General features: G+C 46.8%; 1 protein-coding gene across 4 annotated transcripts in view; it reads left to right on the top strand.

Moving 5' to 3' along the window:
- Positions 1 to 8,110: 8,110 nt before the first annotated feature.
- Positions 8,111 to 20,831, top strand: part of EEF2K (eukaryotic elongation factor 2 kinase) — a 70,006-nt gene continuing 57,285 nt past the window's right edge. The window contains exon 1 of one of the 4 annotated variants that reach the window (XM_055409651.2): positions 8,111 to 9,022. The gene's annotated coding sequence lies outside the window, so the exon portion shown is untranslated. Of the gene's footprint in view, positions 9,023 to 20,173; positions 20,308 to 20,831 lie in introns of those variants that run through there. The other 3 variants (XM_055409649.2, XM_055409653.2, XM_055409650.2) reach the window with 3 other exon arrangements.

The raw sequence follows: 20,831 nt of genomic DNA, 5'->3' as shown, positions 1-20,831 counted from the left end.
TGAGTGAATGTGTTAGTTGCTCAGTTGTGTCCTACTCTTTGGGACCCCATGGACTGTATCCCACCAGGCTCCTCTGTCCATGCATGGAATTCTCCAGGCAAGAATACTAGAGTGGGTAGCCATTCCTTTCTCTGGGAGATCTTCCCGACCTAGGGACCCAACCTAGGTCTACCTGTCTTGCAGGTAGATTCTTTACTATCTGAGCCACCAGGGAAGCCCCTCTTTGAGTAATCCCCCAACAAATGACTCAAAGCCTTCTCCAGTAGTTGGACCATTATGCTAGCAGCAACTGTAACAGTGAAGAACAAACCTGACTCCATATTGAATCTATTCCTTTAGCTCTATTTGTGTTCTGTCGCCTGTGCTTAGTCACAATGGCTCTGCATCTTTTGTAAAAGGTTGTTGCCTACAACCTGAAATATACAGGATATCCCCTTCTCAAGGCTCTGTTCTTTAAAGGTATAACATGTTTCCATTCATATGGCAAGAGAAAGTTGCAGAATAGAGAATAACATTTGTCCTGTTGGAGGTTTACAGGAACTTTGTGACCTGACCCACATGAGCAGTTGCAAGAACAAAGGATTCTGGCACCAAGAAGATTGAACAACCAGCCATCCCCCGCCTCCTCTTTTAGGATAAAAGAAACCTGAATTCTAACTCGAGTAAGGTGGTTCTTTGGAACACTCGTCCACCGTCTTCTCTGCCTGCGGGCTTTCCAAATAAAGTTGCTGTTCCTTGGCCCAGAACCTTCTCTCTCGATTTATTGGCCTGTGTGTGTGTGAGCAGTGTGAACTTGGACTCCATAACACAACCCTAGCCCTTCCCACTCTCTCTCTCCGATCTTCAAGTGAGCATTTATCCAGCACCTCCCAGACCAGATAAGGGAAAAATCAGGTCTTCTGGGAGAAAAGATGTTTTCAGAGCTGCCTCAGAACCTTCATGCTAGTTGCTTCAACAGAACAAAAATCCAGTGGAAGCAAGGCCATGAGCTTGTCTGCTCCAGTGAGCAGGCCTGACACCCTGCAGGCCTCCGCAGAAGTGCCGACTCAGCTTCCCTGGTGAGTTCTGCCTTAAGGGTGAGCCTGGGAGGACAGTTCCTATGCAAAACCCAGGCCCAGGCAGGCAAGGGTGGAGAGGCCATGGAAACCAGGGCAACTGGACTCTGTTTATCTTTTGCTTTTTTTTTTAAGTGACAGTTAAAAATAACTTTTGCTAAAGTAATAAATACATGTTTCTTATTGAAACTCCAGGCTAAAAAAGAAAAGCACAAATAAAAGAATAAAATCATCTTTAATTTCTCCACACAGTTAAACTCTGCCAACATTTCGGTAAAGAAAGGTATTTTTTTGTCTTTTTAAATTTGAAATATCATGTAATGCATGCTCATTGTAAATTTTTTTCAAATGTCCAATCTGTGTAAAGTTAAAGGGAAGTTCTCTTCCTCACCACTTCCCTCCTTTGAAACCAAATCCCACAACTCATTGTAATGAGTAACAGTTTAGCTATATCCTGCTAGATCTTTTCCTATGCAGTGAAAAAAGTAAAAGTGTTAGTCATGTCCAACTTCTGTGACCCCATGGACTATAGCCCACCAGGATTCTCCATCCGTGGAATTCTCCAGGCAAGAATACTGGAGTGGGTAGTCATTCCCTTCTCCAGGGGATCTTCCCAACCCAGGGATTGAACCTGGGCCTCCAGCATTGCTGAAGCTGAAACTCCAATACTCTGGCCATCTCATGCAAAGAGTTAACTCATTGGAAAAGACCCTGATGCTGGGAGGGATTGGGGGCAGGAGGAGAAGGGGACAATAGAGGATGAGATGGCTGGATGGCATCACTGACCCGATGGACATGAGTTTGGGTAAACTCCAGGAGTTGGTGATGAACTAGGAGGCCTGGCATGCTGCGATTCCTGCGGTCGCAAAGAGTCGGACACGGCTGAGCTGCTGAACTGAACTGAACTGAACTCCTGCATTGCAGGCAGACTCTTTACAGCCTGAACCACCAGGAAACCCTATAACGGTACAGGGGCAAATGTATCTAAAGTTCCACACACGCCCCACCCTAATCCTGGAATTTGCCTTGTGCAAGGGAAAGAGAGAAAGACACTGTCCAAAAAATAGAACAGTGGTCATTTCATAGCTTCTGCTAGTCTTTCTGTAGCTACAGGTAGGTCATTGAATGGCCCTGTGATGGCTTTGTACACAGTAGGCCCTAGACCTCCTGAGCCAAGGAGGACTTCCAAGGATTTTTTTTTAAGCTTCTGCTTAAAAGCATCCCATTGTGGTTCTGGGGGGGATGTAGGGGATGAATAGTTGAAGGGTTTTAAGACAGTGAAGCTGCTCTGTATGATACTAAACATAACATTTGATGTATGTCACTATAAATTAGACCAAACTCATAGAATGTACGGGACTTCCCAAGTGGCACAGTGGTAAAGGATCCACCTGCCAATCCAGGAGATGCCAGAGACGTGATTCCATCCCTGGGTTGGGAAGACCCCCTGGAGTAGGAAATGGCAACCCACTCCACTGTTCTTGCCTGGAAAATCCCACAGACAGAGGAGCCTGATGGGCTAGTCCCAGCAGGCTACAGTCCATGGGGTTGCAACCTGCAAAAAGTCGGACATGACTGAGCACACGTGCACATAGAACGTATGCCACCAAGGGTGAATTCTAATGTAAACTGCGGACTCTGCGTGACTGTGCTGCGTCAGTAACTATAACACATGGTGGGGGATGTTGATAATGGGGGAGGCTCTTTTTGTCTTGTGTCGGGGCAGGAGGGATACAGGAAATCTCCATACCTTCCATTCAGTTCCACTGTGAGCCTAAAACTGCTCTATAACTCCTACGGCCTCCTGTGGACAGGGAATCAGAGCAGCCAGCACTTAGAAGCATTTCGTTTCCATGGCATTTGTGGCTGGAGCGGTTCTCCAACCTTCCCTGAGCCTGTGGGCGGATTACTCCCATCCTTTGAAGTGGGGAGCAGCCATGTGCCTAGACTGGGCTAGGGCAATCTTCCTGGTGAGATCTCTTCTGAGTCACACCCTGAAGCACCAGGAAGATACCTTGAGCCCTTTTTTGAGGGTAACAATTTTATCATGATGTAATTCACATACCCTACAAGACCCCTCTTTAAAGTGTAAAGCTCATTGTTAAGTATATTCACATAATTATGCAACCATCCCCACAATCAATTTTAAGATATTTTCATCTAACAAGGAACACCTGTTGGTAGTCACTCTCCATTCCCCACAAACTCCCTTCCCAGCCCCCCAGGCAACCACTAACCTGCCTTCCATCTCAAAGGATTTCCTTATTCTGGCCATTTCATATAAATGAAATCATATATCTGTTGCCTTTTCTGTCTGGCTCCTTTCACTTAGCATATTGTTTTTAAGTTTTATCCCTGTTTAGCATTTATCAGTACTTCAGTTCGGTTCAGTTCAGTTCAGTCACTCAGTCGTGACCGACTCTTTGCGACCCCATGAATCACAGCACGCCAGGCCTCCCTGTCCATCACCAACTCCTGGAGTTTACCCAAACTCACGTCCATCGAGTCGGTGATGCCATCCAGCCATCTCATTCTCTGTCGTCCCCTTCTCCTCCTGCCCCCAATCCTTCCCAGCATCAGAGTCTTTTCCAGTGAGTCAACTCTTTGCATGAGGTGGCCAAAGTACTGGAGTTTCAGCTTTAGCATCAAACCTTCCAATGAACACCCAGGATCAATCTCCTTTAGAATGGACTAGTTGGATCTCCTTGCAGTCCAAGGGACTCTCAAGAGTCTTCTCCAGCACCACAGTTCAAAAGCATCAGTACTTCACTCCTTTTTATTGCTGAATAATATACCCCATTTTAGTTATCCATTCATTGGTTGATGGACATTTGGGTTGTTTTCACCTTTCTCCTATTATGAATAATGCTGCTATGAACATTTTTACAGGTGTTTTTGTGCAGACATATATTTTCATTTCTCTTGGATATATCCTGGGGAGTGAAATTCCTAGGTTATATGGTAACCCCATGCTTAATTTTTTCGAGAAACTGTCAAGTGGTTTTCCATTTTCCATTCCTGCTTGCAGTGAATGAGTTTTCCAGTTTCTTCACATCCTTGCTGGCACTTGTTATCTGACTTTTGATTATAGCCATCCTAGTGGATTCGGTTTTGAGTTGCAGTTTTCCAATGACTAATGATGTTGAGGATCTTTTCATGTGCTTATTAGCCATTTGTACATCTTCTTTGTAGAACTGTCTGTTCAGATTTTTAACCCATTTTGAAATTGAGTTATATTTTTATTATTTGAGTTATTAGTTCTTTATATATTCTAGCTATAAATCCCTCATCAGATATATGATTTATGAATATTTTCTCCCATTCTCTGAATTGTTTTTTCACTTTCTTGACGATATTTTTTGCGTCCTATGGGTTAGTGAGTCCCATAATTACTCTGCTGGAGGGAGAGGGAAAAAGTCCTGTGGGCAGGGAGAGGGGCTTTTCTAATACGAGTGGGGATTTTGTCCTTCAGTGCTCGGAGAGGAGATGTTTGTCCACATGAGAGAATAAAGGGCAGGCTTCAGTACATGGAGTAAGGCTTGGAACTAGAGTGCGCCAAGAAACACTGTTTTCCTCTCGGATGCTTTAAAAAATGAGGGTACTGTTTAATTTTTATCCTCCTATGTTTAATTCTCTTTGTTATTCCACACTCTTCAGTAAAGTCCGAACAGCTTTATGTGGTGGTTAAATGGGGTGATAAAGGATCAAGTGAAAACCAAGAATGATCTGGTTCACATCTCCTTGCTCTGGTTCCTGGGCACCTGAAGCTCCTGGAAGTGGTACCTTCAGTGCTGACTCTTTGTGACCCCACGGACTATAGCCTGCCAGGCTCCTCTATCCATGGGATTCTCCAAGCAAGAATACTGGAGTGGGTTGCCATTTCCTACTCCAGGGGATCAAACCTGCATCTCTGCATTGGAAAGTGGATTGTCCACAGCTGGAGCCACCTGGGAAGCCTTCAGAGTACAGCTCAAATGTCATCTCATCAGAGAATCCTTTCTGACTGCATTTGCGTTTACAATCTCTTATTGCCCCTTAACAGTTCTCTCTCATAGCACACCCTGCAGTTTGTATTGGGAATCATGACTGCTTGAGAAATTTGTTTTCCTTTCCTCCCCAGGGGAGGAAGGAGTTAGGAGTCTTTCCCCCAACTCCTAACACAATACTTGGCACACAATCGGAGCTTAATAAGTATTTGCTTTAAGAACAAATACCCGTAGAAAAATAACAAGGATAGCACAAGGATCTATATTCAACATCTTATAATAACTGATAATAGAAAAGAATGTGAAAAAGAATATATATATATATCACTTTGCTGTATACCTGAAACTAACACAACTGTTACACAAAGTGATTCAGTTATACATACATATATATATATATTATTTTTCAGATTGTTTCTCTATTTTATATATAGTAGTGTATATCTGTAAATTCCTAATTTATCCCTTTCCTCTCAACCAGTCCATTCTAAGGGAGATCAATCCTGGATGTTCATTGGAGGGACTGATGCTAAAGCTGAAACTGCAATACTTTGGCCACCTCATGCGACGAGTTGACTCACTGGAAAAGACTCTGATGCTGGGAAAGGTTGGGGGCGGGAGAAGAAGGGGACGACGGAGAATGAGATGGCTGGATGGCATCACTGACTCTGTGGACATGAGTTTGAGTGTACTCCGGGAGTTGGTGATGGACAGGGAGGCCTGGCGTGCTGTGATTCATGGGGTCGCGGAGAGTCGGACACGACTGAGCGACTGAACTGAACTGAACTGGACCTTAAGTATGTTTTCTATGTTTGTGTGTCTATTTCTGTTTTGTAAATAAGTTCGTTTATACAATTTTTTTTTAGATTCCACCTATAAATGATATCATATGTTTGTCTTTCTCTGGCTTACTTCACTTAGTATGATAATCTCTAGATCCAGCCATGTTGCTTCAAATGGCATTATTTCATTCTTTATTATGGCTGAGTAATAATCCATTACATATGTATATATATGAAAAGTGAGAGTGTTACTCAGTCATGTTCAACCCTTTGTGACCCCATGGACTATAGCCCACCAGGCTCCTCCATCCATGGAATTCTCCAGACAAGCACACTGGAGTAGGTAGCCATTCCCTTCTTCAGAGGATCTTCCAGACAAGACCCAGGGCTTGAACCCAGGTCTCTGGCATTGCAGGCGGATTCTTTACTATCAGAGCCACCAGGAAAGCCCATATGTGTGTATCTATACCATATTCATCTGCTGATGGACATTTAGATTACTTCAAAGAGATTCTCTTTTAAAATGGCTGCTATAAAAGACCCAGATTAGTATCTCATTGGCTTGACTTGGGTCACATGCTCTTTCCAGAACCAATGAACGGGGCAAAAGGGATGGAATGTACTGACTGATCAGGTCTAGTCACATGTTCAATCTTAGAGCCAGGAGAGTGGCGAGAATAGGGTGTACTGGTTCCTTAAAGACAAAAGATGCTCATACACCAAAGAGAGGAAAAAAGAAGCCAAATAACTTGTCCAGAGCTGTAAGTAGAGCAGTCTTTTTTTCTGGCCTTTATTTGGGCTTGAACAGACTAGCTCAAACTCTGCTCTTGTCCAGCTTTCCCATGGTTAAAATTTCCAGGTATAATTTTGTTTTATGCTGAAAGCCAAAGTTTTTTGAAGGTGACTAATGGAACCAATATTTCAAACAAAAATGATATATATCTTCTAGATCTTGCATTTTTCTGAAACTTTTAGTATTTAGGCCAAAGGGTAAAACATTCAATGACCAGTGGTTTCAGGACCATTTCTCTTTTTTTTCCCATTCCCTTCACCACCTTATGAGGTGCTGCCTGAATGTCACCCTCTCCCCAAGCCTCATAAACTTGTACCTACTCCCTACAGAGACCATTGCAGCTGGTAAGCTGAAGGACTTCACTCTCCCAACAGAATCTGAATTTTCAGGGGCCACAAAAACTGAAGTTGCCTTCCCAGGTGGTGTAATGATAAAGAATCCTCATGCTAATGCAGGAGATGCAAGAGACTGGGGTTTGATCCCTGGGTTGGGAAGATTCCTTAAAATAGGAAATGGCAACCCACTCCAGTATTCTTGCCTGGGAAATCCCATGGGAAGAGGAACCTGGTGAGCTACAGTCCATAGGGTTGCAAAGAGTTGGACATGTCAAGCAACTGAGCACACACACACAAAACTGGAGTCAAGACTTACGGACAGGCATTCTAGGGGTTGGTCAGTATATACCGAGACCTGGGTCAAAATCTGCAACTTCCTATGTAAACTTGGGAGAGTCACTTAACCTGCCTTAGTCTCCCTGTGTATGAAGTGGGAACAATAAGAGGATTATGACCAGAATTCAAAAAGATAACGTCTATAAAGCAGTTACCCCAGTGCCTGACACAAAGTGAATGTCCTGTAAATATCAGTTCTTATCACAACTCCAAAAAGGCTCATCAAAGAAGGCTTTGCAAATGACAGGTAGCCCTTGACCACAGAAACATGTTTACAACCTAGTGTTGAGTGGATAGGAGAAATAGGTAAGAGTCCACTCGTCAGGAAAAATGTAAACACTCCCACAATCATACCTAGATAACCCTGTCTCTCTGTTTCTGGCCTGCCTGCATGCATTTGTTTTTCTGTGTTTGCCTGGGGCCCCTACCTTGGAAATCTTCTGGGCAAGTGTATTTCTATAAGCCTCAGTTTTATGATCTGTACAGTAGAGCTACAAAGGTTGACATGAAGATAGTATGAGAAAAAACGCTTGATAAATATCACTGTTGTTTCTTCTTTTCTGTGCCCCCTGCAGTGGAAGCCGAGTCTGAACAACTGGACAGCCAGCGAAGTCTTTTATTTCTAAATTTAAGAGTCATGAAATTCTATATTTCACTAGGAAAATAGGAAGAATATAATATGAACTTGTTCACAGTGGTTATCATTAGTTTTATTTCCTTTTCTTCGTTATATTTTTCCACATTTATTTGTTCATTTCCCAGGTATTTATTAAGCACTTACTAGGTGCCAGGCCGGGAAGGATCCTCTGGTGGAGGGCATGACAACCCACTCCTGTATTCTTGCCTGGAGAATCCCATGGACAGAGGAGCCTGGCGGGCTACAGTCCATAGGGTCACACAGAATCGGACACAACTGAAGCAACTTAGCACGCACGCAGATGTCAGGCCTCGCACTAAGAGGAATACAGCAACGTACTATACAAATAATTACACAAATAATTGCCATAGTCATACACGCCTAAGTTTTTGCAAAGCAGAGGTCAGAAAAAAAGCGATTTCTGATAAAAAAAAAAATATTTTAAGAGATGTACAATGAGAGCGGATCATTACTGATTTTGGAAAGGATTCGAATACAGGAACTAGACAGGCAGAGGATGGAGAATAGGAGGGTGCGGTAGCAGAGGAAGGGGTTAGCTGCCCCCTCTCAAATTACCCGCTGGGAGGGCGCCCCCTTTGCCAATAGGTGGCCAGGCCCGCCCCAGGCGTTAGATCCGGAAGCTCCGTATTCAGCCGGCTAGCGAGCCGCAGACGCAGCGCCGGGAGGTCCACGCGGCGGCAGAAGGAGCCGGGGCGGCCACTGGGGGCGGCCACGTGAGCGCCGCGGCCCCGCCCCGGCCCGCCGCCTGCGGCCGCAGCCCCGTGTGGGGATCCGCCTCCCGCAAGCCGCGCTGCCGCTGCAGCTGCCCCAGCTCCGCCGACGGTCGCCCTCGGAACGCTCCCCTAGCACCCCGGGTCATTCCAGCGGCTCCGCGCACCCCTCGCGCCCCGGGATCGTTCCTGCGGCCGCCGCCGCCTCCCCGGAGCGCCGGCCCGCGCGCCCGGCTCGCCGCCCCCCGGCATTTTCGGGGGGCCCGCCCGCCCTGCACCCTGGATCACCGGGCCACGAGCCTCTGCCAGCTCCTCTGGATCCTCGCGGCCGTGGGCAGCGGCTGCCGCGCCGGTCCGCCCGGGGCAGGTAGGTGGGGCCGCGGTTGACCGAGGGGGCCGGGAGCCGGCGCTGCAAGCCTGCGCGCCCCGGTGCCGCCCGCGCCGGGAGCGCTCAGGGTCCGGTGCTTCAAAGCGGGGCTCGAGGCGGAAGGAGAATGTGAGGGTTCAGCTCTTCGGCTTTCACCGTTTGCTTCTGTAAAATGGGAGCGTCGTGCCGATTAACGGCAGAGCCTATTGGGAAAATACTTGGCACTCGATGGTGTGGGAGAGGCAGCTTGGGGGCCTCCGCCTTGGGGAGGACTGCTCTCCTTTCCCCGCGGGGCCCGAAACCGCATCCCCCACCTGGATCCCCGAAGAAGAGGCCCCAGTTCCGGGAACCTCAGGGGCAGTGTCTACGCACCCTTGCTGCACTGTTGACTGCGAGAACTTCGGGTGTTGGCAGGCCCCGTGGACAAGTGCGCCAAGGGGCCGGGCATCGGTATGCTATGCGGAGTGGCGGGGCTGGGGCCTCCCCGGGTGGGTCCCGGCCTAGATCCGCTGCGCGGGCGTCGGGTTGCGGGGAACCCGCCCAGCTGCGCCCCAAGTGAGACAGATGGGCTGCTGGGAGGAGGGTGGCTAGTCTGCCGGAGGGGAAGTTCTGTGGGAGCCTGACTTCTGGGTCCTCGGCCCTGGAAGCTGCTGCCTGGGGGCCGCTCAACCAGGAAATTGTCTACCCCTCTGATGATACGGAGGAGGAAACTGAGGCCCAGAGTAATCTAAAAACAGGTACTAATGAGCAAGGTGGACTAAGTGAAGAAATACAGAGCAAGCAGGTGGGAGCTGATAATGCCGTGTGTGTGGTGTGGAGGGGGGAGGTCTTGTGGGGGGCCATTGGGGAAGGCTTCCTGGAGGTGGTGATGGAAAGGATGCCTGTGGGAGGAAATGGGATTTAGAGTTTCTTAGGTGTCCTTCTCCCTGGCCTCCACAGCACCTTTCATTTTTTACTCCAATCATTTATTCAACAAATACAATAAAGCTGCTGGGATTTCAGGTGTAACATGATGGTTGGGATTGCCATCCCCCCTCCTCTCCTGTTCTTCAAGAAGGGATGTGGGCTGCTGTCCCAAATTATCTTTTGCAGGGGGTGGGGAGAGAAGAAGTCAGGGTCTGAGGATCCCTTGAAATGCTCTGTTTACATATGATCACTTGTGTACATTCTGGATTTGCAGCAGGGTTTTGTGTCTGTGTGTGTGCATGTATGTGTGTGCGCGCATGCACTTTGGGTGACAGGACAGAACTTTCTGGCTGACTAAGGATGTATCACTGATACGATCTTTAAACATTTCTAATGTATTACGTGGCAGAGATGGCTGTTGGTCACCATGTCCTCTTCTTCCTGGGATATCATCCTGGTTGCCTTTCGTGGGCTCCCTTACAATTTGTTGGGCCACATGACTAAGTTTTGGCTTGTTGGAATGTGAGCAGAAATAGTGTGTCTCCCCCAAGGCTGGACCCTATAATCCTCCCCCATTCTCCCCTTTACCAGCAGAGTTGAGAGGACTGTGAGGTTCTGGCAGAGGGCAGAGCCACAGGCTGGAAGGAGGCTGGGCCCCTCCCTGATTGACGGGAGCTGTCCTTTCCATCTCTCCGGTGGTCTGTGACTATCTGCTGAAGAAATTGGGTTTCCAGGAAGCCCTGTGAGAAGTCTGTGGGTCTGAGAGGGGCTTGCTTCTTGGTTGCAGCTTTCCCCTCGGGGTGATCTGGTGTTCCACTGGGGAGGGTGTCTTTAGGCCCTTTTTCTCACACTGATCAGAATCCCCAAAGAAGTCTGGTCCAGTTTTTGGCAGGGTTGACATCCAGGTGCCAGGATACAAAGAGCAGTGTGGAAGAAAGCTGAGGGTCACCAGCAGAAACTTGAATTTGTTCAGGCTCATTCTCTTATGATTTACTCTTTCTGGTCTGATTCTTAAAGCTGATACAGGAAGTGTTGATGACCAGGACCGCATTCACTGTAATAGTGGCTTGCTGAACTAATGTAAAAATAAACATTTTTGTGCTGGGGAGATCAGTTCTGCTGATCAAGAAGCTGCAGACGTAACCCCAGTGAACTGAGAATATTCTAGAAGAAAGTGGCTATAGTGCCCACCGCAGGGTAAAAGTGGCTTGGCCCTTCAAGTGTTGCTGAATTACACTCCTGCCACCAAGGCTGATGGGCAGAAGAATCAGGCTTCAAACAGAGAAGAAGTGAGTCACTAACAGGCTTGATGATAAAGTAGAAGACAGTCTCTTGTCCCCCAAAGACCCAGGGCTGTGGAACACCCAGAGAAGCATTTCAGATGGCTAGAAAAATCAGAGGGCAGACAATAGTTCAGTTCTCCAGCTGGGACACTTTCTAGCCCTCGCAAGGATTCCACAGGGAGTGGCCAAAAGGCAGGAGCTCAACTGAGAACACGTCTCTGGGCCAGTGGTTCTTGAATTTCGGTGCGTATCCACACCAGCTGGAGGCATTGTTTCAACACGGCTTGCTGGGCCTACCCCCAGAGTTTACTTGAGCAGGACTGTCACAGGGCCCCAGAATTTGCACATGTGACAAGTGCAAAGTGGGACCTGCTAGTGGTCCTAGGAACCACAGTTTAAGCGAGACTGGCACGAGGGCCCAGAATTTGCACATGTGACAAGTGCAAAGTGGGACGTGCTAGGGGTCCCGGGAATCACAGTTTAAACGTGGTGTAGCAAGTCAGGGCTTCCCTGGTGGCTCAGAGGTTAAAGCGTCTGCCTCCAATGCGGGAGACCCGGGTTCGATCCCTGGGTCGGGAAGATCCCCTGGAGAAGGAAACGGTAACCCACTCCAGTATTCTTGCCTGGAGAATCCCATGGACAGAGAAGCCTGGTAGGCTACAGTCCACGGGGTCGCATAGAGTCGGACACGACTGAGCGACGGAACGGAACGGAGCAAGTCAGGGCTGAATGAAACCCTGGGTAGATCTGCACTGGCTGCAAACCCGCCTCCCCCAGCTTCTAGCCGTGTGATTTGGGGCAAGTCACTTCACCGCTCTGTTCCTCAGTTTCCTCATCTGTAGGATGAAGCTAATGGTGCCTCCTGGGGCTCCAGTGAGGCTTCCTGGAGGAGGTGACGTCTATCTAACCTGAGACCTGAGGGATGAACAGAATTGGCTAGGGGATGGGTAGGGAGAGCAGGCTAGGGCATGTGCCAAACAGATGGCACCATGTGGGTGAGCCCAGGGAGCGGGGAACCCTTGTTCTCCAGGGGGCTGAGAGGAGCGATGGGACAGGAGCTTTGTGAGTGGTGCTGGAAAGCCGTGACTCTGTTCTGGGCTACGTGTCTCAGGACAGGATTGCAGTGCAGGGGAGGCTAACCAGAGTGCCGAAAATGGGCCTCAGGGATGGGATGGGCCTGATAGCAGCTCAAGTTACTTCTGTCCGCATTCCACTGGCTCAAATGTAGCCCCCTGGCTTCACCTAGATGCAAAAGGATTTGGGCAGGGGTGCACAGAACATCCCAGGGACGGGGGAGCCTGGTGGGCTTCCATCTATGGGGTCACACAGAGTCGGACACGACTGAAGTGACTTAGCAGCAGCAGCAGCAGCACAGAACATAGTGGACAGCTGGCTTCTGTGCCACAGACCAGCTCTCTCACCTCTTCTCCACCTTGCTCACACTGCCCCGCTTTGGTAGATGAGTGAATTATGCAGATGAGGAAGCCGAGTTTCAGAGAGGTAATTTTCCCGATGGCACTCAGCTAGTAGCGGCAGAGTCCGGACTTGAACCCAGATCTATTCATCTTCAAAGCTTGTTGGGCCCAATCCTGGCCTTGGCTGCTTTTTGAGGGCCTCCCGATGATCCAGGCTTTCCCACACACTCAACTGTGTCTCCCGGCTAGGTAACCCCTGCTGCTGCTAAGTCACTTCAGTCATGTCCAACTCTGGGTGACCTCATAGACGGAAGCCCACCAGGCTCCCCCGTCCCTGGGATTCTCCAGGCAAGAACACTGGAGTGGGTTGCCATTTCCTTCTCCAATGTGTGAAAGTGAAAAATGAAAGTGAAGTCGCTCAGTCGTGTCCGACCCTTAGCGACCCCACGGACTGCAGCCTACCAGGCTCCTCCATCCATGGGATTTTCTAGGCAAGAGTACTGGAGTGGCTTGCCCTAGATGCCTTGTAATTGTAACCTGATAGTCCCTCTATTCCTCCAGGCCTACAATGCCCATTATATCTGCAGAAATGGCCCACTTTTCTCCAGTTACCGATCGTTCATGCAGCCTGCATTTCTAGGGAACCTCGTGTGTGCCAGGCATTGTACTCTGGGCTAGGAGCTAGAAGGAATAAGACATGGCCCCTTTTGTTCCAGACACTCACATGGTCTGGGCACCAAGAGGCTGTGTAAACACAGAGTTGCCCTGAGAAGTGAGACACGCTGTCTCTCTGGTCTGACCCACCAAGAGTACAGAGTGTCCTGGGAACATGAGAAGGGTGCAAATAATTAAAAATTAAAATTCAGGCCCTCTTGTGCATTTTGTTCATTGAAGCTATACCTACAATATTGTGCTTTGTATTCTAAAAGGTATATTTTTGGTTTTTAAAACAATAACCTTTGAATCATAATGGCTTCATATGAACGAAGCACAGTGAACTGCAGTGATATTTTTATGAGCCTTAGCAGGGTGAATGTTGACTTGTCTTCCTGGGTTCAGCTGTGGGTTGCTGCTCTCAGTGAGTAAGCTGATTTCTGGTATGCGTGGAGATGTGTTTGTGAAAGAGAAGAGGAGGGAAGGTGGATGGGAAAGTCTCCTTGGAATACCACCAGAGTCATTCTGGAGCAGGGTTTCTCAGCCTCAGGACTACTGACAGTTTGGCTGGACAGTTCTTTGTCGTGGGAGCTATCTTGTGACAGACAGAGGTGTCTCCAGTCATTGCCAAGTGTCCCCTGCGAGTGCAAAATCGCCCTACTGTCTAGACTGTATCTGTTTCCTGTTGCTGCTGTAACAAATTGCCACAGATTTAGTGGCTTAAAACAACAGATTTCTTTCCTTATGGTTCTGGAGGTGAGAAATTCAAAAGCCAAGGTAGCCAAGTTCAAAAGCAGGGCTATGTTTTGTCTGGTGGCTGTAGGGAAAATCTGTTTCTTTGCCTTTTCCAGCTTCTACAGGGGACATCTGTAAATCAGTCCTTTTACTCTGACATTCTGACATGAACTGTATTATTTCTTGAGATAGTTTTAATAAATGTTTATTTGTGAGCACCTGCTGTATGCTGTGGATACGGTAGACACTGACCTGAATTTTTAGCTGGAGGCTTGACTTAGTAACTTCTGATACGACACGTTTGTTACCATCCCCACCCCCAGCAGATAAATGAAATGCAGACTGGAAAGGCATTTGATGAGCACTTTGGGCTCCTAGCTGGGGAGCCAGGATTCAAGCTGGGTCCTGTGACCGCAGAATGCAGGGTCTTGGGCACAATACTGAGCTTTGTTTTTTTTCCCCAACTATTTTAAAATTGAAGTATAGTCGATTTACAGTATTATATTAGTTTCAAGTGTACAGCATATTCAATGTTTTTTATAGATTATACTCTATTGAAAGTTATTACAAGATAATGGCTGTAATTCCCAGTGCTGTACATATATCCTTGTTGTTTTTCTAGATTATACATAGCAGTCTGTGTCTTTTAACGTGCCTCTCCGTTTTACCCTCTCCCCACTATGTTTTCTGTATCTGTGAGTCTGTTTTGTTTTGCTCTAAACATTCATTTGTTATATTTTTGGATTCCACAAGTAAGTGCTAACACAGTATTCTCTGACTTGTTCACTAAGCATAATAATATCTAGGTCCATCCACATTACTGCAAATGGCAGACTTTCATTACTTTTTTGTGGCTGGGTAATTTTCCATTGTGAATATGTATGTATATATATGTATGTTTTTATGTATTTATATAGGCTTCCCTGATAGCTCAGTGGTAAAGAATCCACCTGCAATGCAGGAGACCTGGGTTTGATCCTTGGATGGAAAACACACACACACACACTACACACACACACACACACACACACACACACACACACACTACATCTTATTTATCAGTTCACCTGTTGATGGACACAGGTTGCTTCCATAAGGCCATTTTTAGCTTTTTGAGGAAGTCTATACTGTGGCACCCCACTCCAGTACTCTTGGCTGGAAAATCCAATGGACGGAGGAGCCTGGTGGGCTGCATTGTAGTCCATGGGGTCGGGAAGAGTCGGACAGGACACGACTGAGCGACTTCACTTTCACTTTTCACTTTCATGCATTGGAGAAGCAAATGGCAACCCACTCCAGTGTTCTTGCCTGGAGAATCCCAGGGGTGGGGGAGCCTGGTGGGCTGCCGTCTATGGGGTCGCACAGAGTCGGGCACGACTGAAGCGACTTAGCAGCAGCAGCAGCAGCATACTATATTCCATATTTATGCAGTCTTTACTGTATTACATCGGTGGCTGCACCAATTTACATTCCCACACAAAAGTGTACCTTTTCTCCACATCCTTGCCAACATTTTTATTTGTAGGCTTTTTGATGATAGCCATCATGACAGGTGTGAGGTGGTATCTCATTGTTGGTTTTTAAAAAAATATTTATTTATTTATTTGTCTGTGTTGAGTCTTAGTTGTGGCTGGTGAGCTGTGTTGCCCCTTGGCATGTGGGATCTTAGTTCTCTGACCGGGGATCAAACCCATGTTCCCTGCACTGGAGGTAGATTCTTATCCACTGGACCACTGGAAAAGTCCCTCATTGTTGTTTTTATTTGCGTTTCTCCAGTGATTGGGCTTCTCAGGTAGCTCAGCGGGTAAAGAATCTGCCTGCAGTGTAGGAGACCTGGCAGACACGAGTTAGATCCCTGGGTTGAGAAGATTCCCTGGAGGAGGGTATGGCAACCTACTCCAGTATTCTTGCCTGAGGAATCCCATTGACAGAGGAGCCTGGTGGGCTACAGTCCATAGGGTTGCAAAGGGTTGGACATGACCGAGTGACTAAGCACACACACACTCCAACAATTAGTGATGTTGAGCATCCTATGTGCCTTTTCATCAGCTTTATGAGGTATAATTAGCAAATAACAGTTGTACATATTTAAGGTATACAATGTGATGAATTGATATACATATATTTGTGAAATGGTTACCACAATCAACCTAATTAATGCATCCATAATCTCGTATAGTTACCATTTGTTTTATTTTGGGTTTTGTGTGTGTGTGTGTGTGTGTGAGAACAGTTGAGATTTACTCTCTTAAGCAAATTTCAAATACACTATTCGGTATTATTGACTATAGTCACCAAGCTATACACTAGATCTCCAGGCCTTAATTCATCTTATAACTGAAACTTTGTACACTTTGACATTCTCTCTCCATTTCCCCCACCCCAGCCCCTGGCAACCACCATTCTACTCTCTGCTTCTCTGTATTCGGCTTTTACAGACTCCATGTGTAAGTGAGATCATACAATATTTTTGTGTGTCTCGCTTATTTCACTTAACATAATGTCTTCCTGGTTATACATGTTATTGCAAATGACAGGATTTCCTTCTTTTTTAAGACTGAGTAATATCCCATTGTGTACATAATACATGAACTTGAACTTAGGCAAATTCCAGGAGCTAGTGAGGGACAGGGAGGCCTGACATGATGCAGTCTGTGGGGTTACAAAGAGCCAGATACGACTTAGCAACTAAACAACAACAACAAATAGATATACCACATTTTCTTTATCCATTCATGTGTCAGACACTTAGGTTGTGTCTAAACCTTGGCTACTGTGAATAACGCTGCAGTGAACACGGGAATGCACCAAGATAAGTTTCTGTTTCTTGTTTGAAGGAAACCAAGCTAGAGTCCAGGGCATCCTTGGAACAGGCCAGGAGCAGTCCAGGGCAGCCTGGGTCTGCTCAGTTTCCCTCCCTGGAGTGGCCCTGTCAGAGGTGGGCAGTCATTTCTCTGCCCAGTGTCACCTGTCATTGCCAGAAGGGAGAGTCCACATTGAGAGCTTAGCATGGTGCCTTGGACACAGTAAGCTGTCCACATGTGTTACTTGTCTGTCTCAGTTCAGTAAACACTGTGCATTTTTGTGGCCAATGGGAGCAAAGGCCTCTTCTGCTTTCTTATCAGCCATTTGCAGCATAAAAACCACATCTGTCTCGGGTTAGATGAACTCATGAGAAACCCATCATTCCTTCTGGTTGGTGGGATAAGACAGTTCCTGGATAGAACAAGAGATCATCATACTAGGTGAAGTAAGTCAGATAGAGCACGACAAATATGCTATGAAATCACTTATATAGAATCTAAAATAAAGATACAAATGAACTTATTTACAAAACAGAAATAGGCTCACATAGAAAACACACTTACCAAAGAGGAAAGGGAAGGAAGGGATAAATTAGGGATTTAGGATTAACAGATACACACTACTATATATAAACTAGGTAAACAACAGGGATTTAGTGTATAGCACAGGAAACTACATTCAATATCTTGTGATAACCTATAATGGAAAGGAATCTGAAAAAGAATATATATGTACAACTGAATCACTTTGCTATGTACCTGAAACTAACACAATATTGTAAATCAACTATACTCATAATAATTTTAAAAAAGAGAGTTCTTGGCATGGTATCTAAAGGATGCAGCAGAAGACCGACCATGGGGGAGGGAAGTAATGAGGGGAAGTGGAACTACAGTTTCATTTATCATATCAGAAAATCAATAGATAACAAATAACAGAGAGGACTTCCCTAGTGATCCAGTGGTTGAGAATCTGCCTGCTCAGGCAAGGCACACAGGTTCAGTCCCTGGTCGGGGAAGATCCCACATGCCACAGGGTAACTAATCCTGTGCACCACAGCCTCTGAAGTCCATGTGCCATAGAACCTGTGCTCCGCACCCAGAGAAGCCACCACATAAGAAACCCACACGCTGCAACTGGAGAAAGCCTGTGCACAGCAGCAAAGACCCAGTGAAGCCAAAACTAAATAATTAAAATTAAGAAAAGAAATAACAGAGAAAGCATATTCCTTAGAGATATGGTGTCATCTACCAAGAGTCACGTCTAGAAAATTGGAAGTGGCTGCCCCTGGAGGTGGGAAGCAGAGCTGCCCATGTACTGCTGCACAGGTTGTTCACTAGAGTTGGGCGTACCTAACCTGTGTGCTCATGCATAGTGGCCCTCATAGGAAAGGGGTGTTGTTTTTAACCCTGTGCTTTAAGGCATGTGTGTCCTCGGTTATGTCCAACTCTTTGTGACCTCGTGGACTATAGCCCTTCAGGTTCCTCTTTCCATGAAATTTTCCAGGCAAGAATACTGGAGTGGATTGCCATTTCCTTCTCCAGTGCTTTAATGAAAGATTTTTTTAAAATTATGTGTAAATAACATACAGAGACCCTAAGTCCTGGTTGGGTTTTGGACTTTTCATATTGCAGATGACACAAAACTTATGTGTAGTCAGCCAGATTGGCCCCCACATGCCCCAAAGGGCAAGGGTTTATTGTGTCATATAATTCAGAAGTCCAGGTAGGCAGTGTGGCTTCAAGCATGTTTTTGGATTCAGGATCTCAAATGTTCATCACTGTTCATTTTTCTCTTCATCTCTTGTTCCTCTCTTCACCAAATGTCAGCTTCACCAAATGTCAACCAGATGTTCTCTGATGACCTCAGCCCTTGTCTCAGATTAACATGCTGAAGGCAATGATTGATCTTCTCTTCTAGTTGCTCAAGCGAAAGCCCCAGGCTTACCTGGGATTGGGCCCTAGTGGTTTGACTTGAGTCACATGCCCATCCCTGAGTCAGTCACTTTGAACAGTACCTGAACGCCGTGATGGGCTTAGCAGGGTCATGTGACACACCCCGTTACCTGGGGCTGAATCCCCAACCCCAACCACATGACCTGAAAGTTGGGGACAAGCAGATCCCCAGGCAGAAATAGGTGTATGACATGAGGTGACCCACAAGTCACCCGGTCCACTGTAGTTCAGTTAAGGACTGGTGAGTTCTGCTGTGCTGGGCATAGACTAGTGCGTATCCTGGCAGCTCAGCATGGCCCATGTTGGCTCTGAGGTGCTGGCTGCCAGGAGTGGTAGGTGGGAGATTCCAGCTCATTTCTATAGCAGGACGTCAGCTCCAGGGGCTGAGGGGATCCCCAGGGAGGGCCGGTGTCACTGTGGCCTGGCCCACAGGACTTGACCTAGGCATTTTTGTCATCATTTCCTCCCCTGTGGCTGCCAGAGAAGCCCTTTATGGCAGGACACAGTGAGCAGTGGTTCGGCGGTCAGAGCCTAAGATAGCCTGCTCCCTGAGGACCCCTGAAGAAACTTGGCTTGGCTGCTAACCAGGCATCCAGGTCACCAGTCTGGCTGGGACCCAGGACTCAGCCCCGTTTAGGGATGGTAATAAAAATGATGATGATAATTATAGTCTTAATGCTTGCCCTGTGCTTGCACTGTCAGGTTAGAGGGATGAGTGCAACTCTGCATCCCAGGTTATACTGAGAAATCTGAGGCCAAGAGGTGAGGTCACACAGCTAACAAGTGGCAGAGTTGGGACTTGAACTCAGGCCTGACTCAGAGCTCTGCTCAGCTGCCTCTCCATAGAAGCATTTCCCCAGGATGTGTCACGGACCAGGAAGGAAAGAAGAGGATGTCTGAGTCAGGGCAGAGGAAAGCTTCTTGAGAATCCTGACATCTTGGGAACCGAGGCTCTGCTCCTGGACTGAGTCTCTCTGCTCACACAGAAGCCCTTTGTGGGCCAAACAAAGCTCAGGTTTGATGGAGATTCCTAGGAGGGTAGGTGTTGAAACAGGCATCATGGGGCTGAGTTATGGGCCAGCGAGGGCTCCGTGCTTGTTTACGGGAATCCAACAGCTGAGGGGGCTCAGTCTTTATGGGCAGATGTAGAAGCAGCTACCACATTAGGACTCTGGACTGAGACCACAGTTTTCCCAGGCTGACCTCCCCAGGCATCAGTTTGTCATAAGAGATATGATATGACTTTTTATGACAGGGAAGAGAAGGGGCGCCTGGACCAGGTAGAATTAGCAACTTGTAGGAAAAAAAGAAAACTATAATATGTTCCATAAGTTTAGATAGCAAACTCTGAAGATTGTGAGTCCAGAATAATTATGCTGCCCCATGATGTAAGATTATGCTGTTCCAGGCTCTCTGTTTCATGACTCTGCCATCCTCAGCACATGGCTTCCTTCTCATGGATAAATTTAGCTGCTTGAGCTCCAGCCATCATACCTGCATTGCAGCCAGCAGGAAGGAGAGAGAGCAGAAAGGTACACTTACTCTCTTAAAATTTGAATTTGTTTATTTTTAACTTGTTATTTTGTGTTGGGATATAGCTGATTAACAATGTTGTGATAGTTTCTCTTAATTTTTAAAAAAAGAATATTTATTTTTTTACTGGCTGTGCTGGGTCTTAGTTGTGGTATGGGATCTGGTTCCCTGATCTAGGCCCTCTGCATTGGGAATGCAGAGTCTTAACCCCCCTGGACCACCAGGCAAGTCTTACTGTGTAGCGCGGGAACTATATTCAATATCCTGTGACAAGAATATGAAAAAGAATTTGTATCTACAACTGAGTCACTTTGCTGTACTGCAGAGATTAACACAAGATTGTAAATCAACTGTAGTTGAATAAAATAAAATTTAAAAACCCTTCCCTAAAGTTACATACAGCCCTTCTGCTCATATCCCCTTGGCCAGAACTTGGTGACATGGTCACCCCTCATTGCAAAGGAATCTGGGAAATGTAGACTTTGTTTTGAGTGGTCACATGCTTGGCTGAAAAGCCACGGTT

Source organism: Moschus berezovskii, chromosome 27, assembly GCF_049115385.1.
Source record: "Moschus berezovskii isolate FMDL1 chromosome 27, NW_MosBer_1.0, whole genome shotgun sequence".
Lineage (NCBI taxonomy): Eukaryota > Metazoa > Chordata > Mammalia > Artiodactyla > Moschidae > Moschus > Moschus berezovskii.
This window is presented reverse-complemented; position numbering and strand designations above follow the sequence as displayed.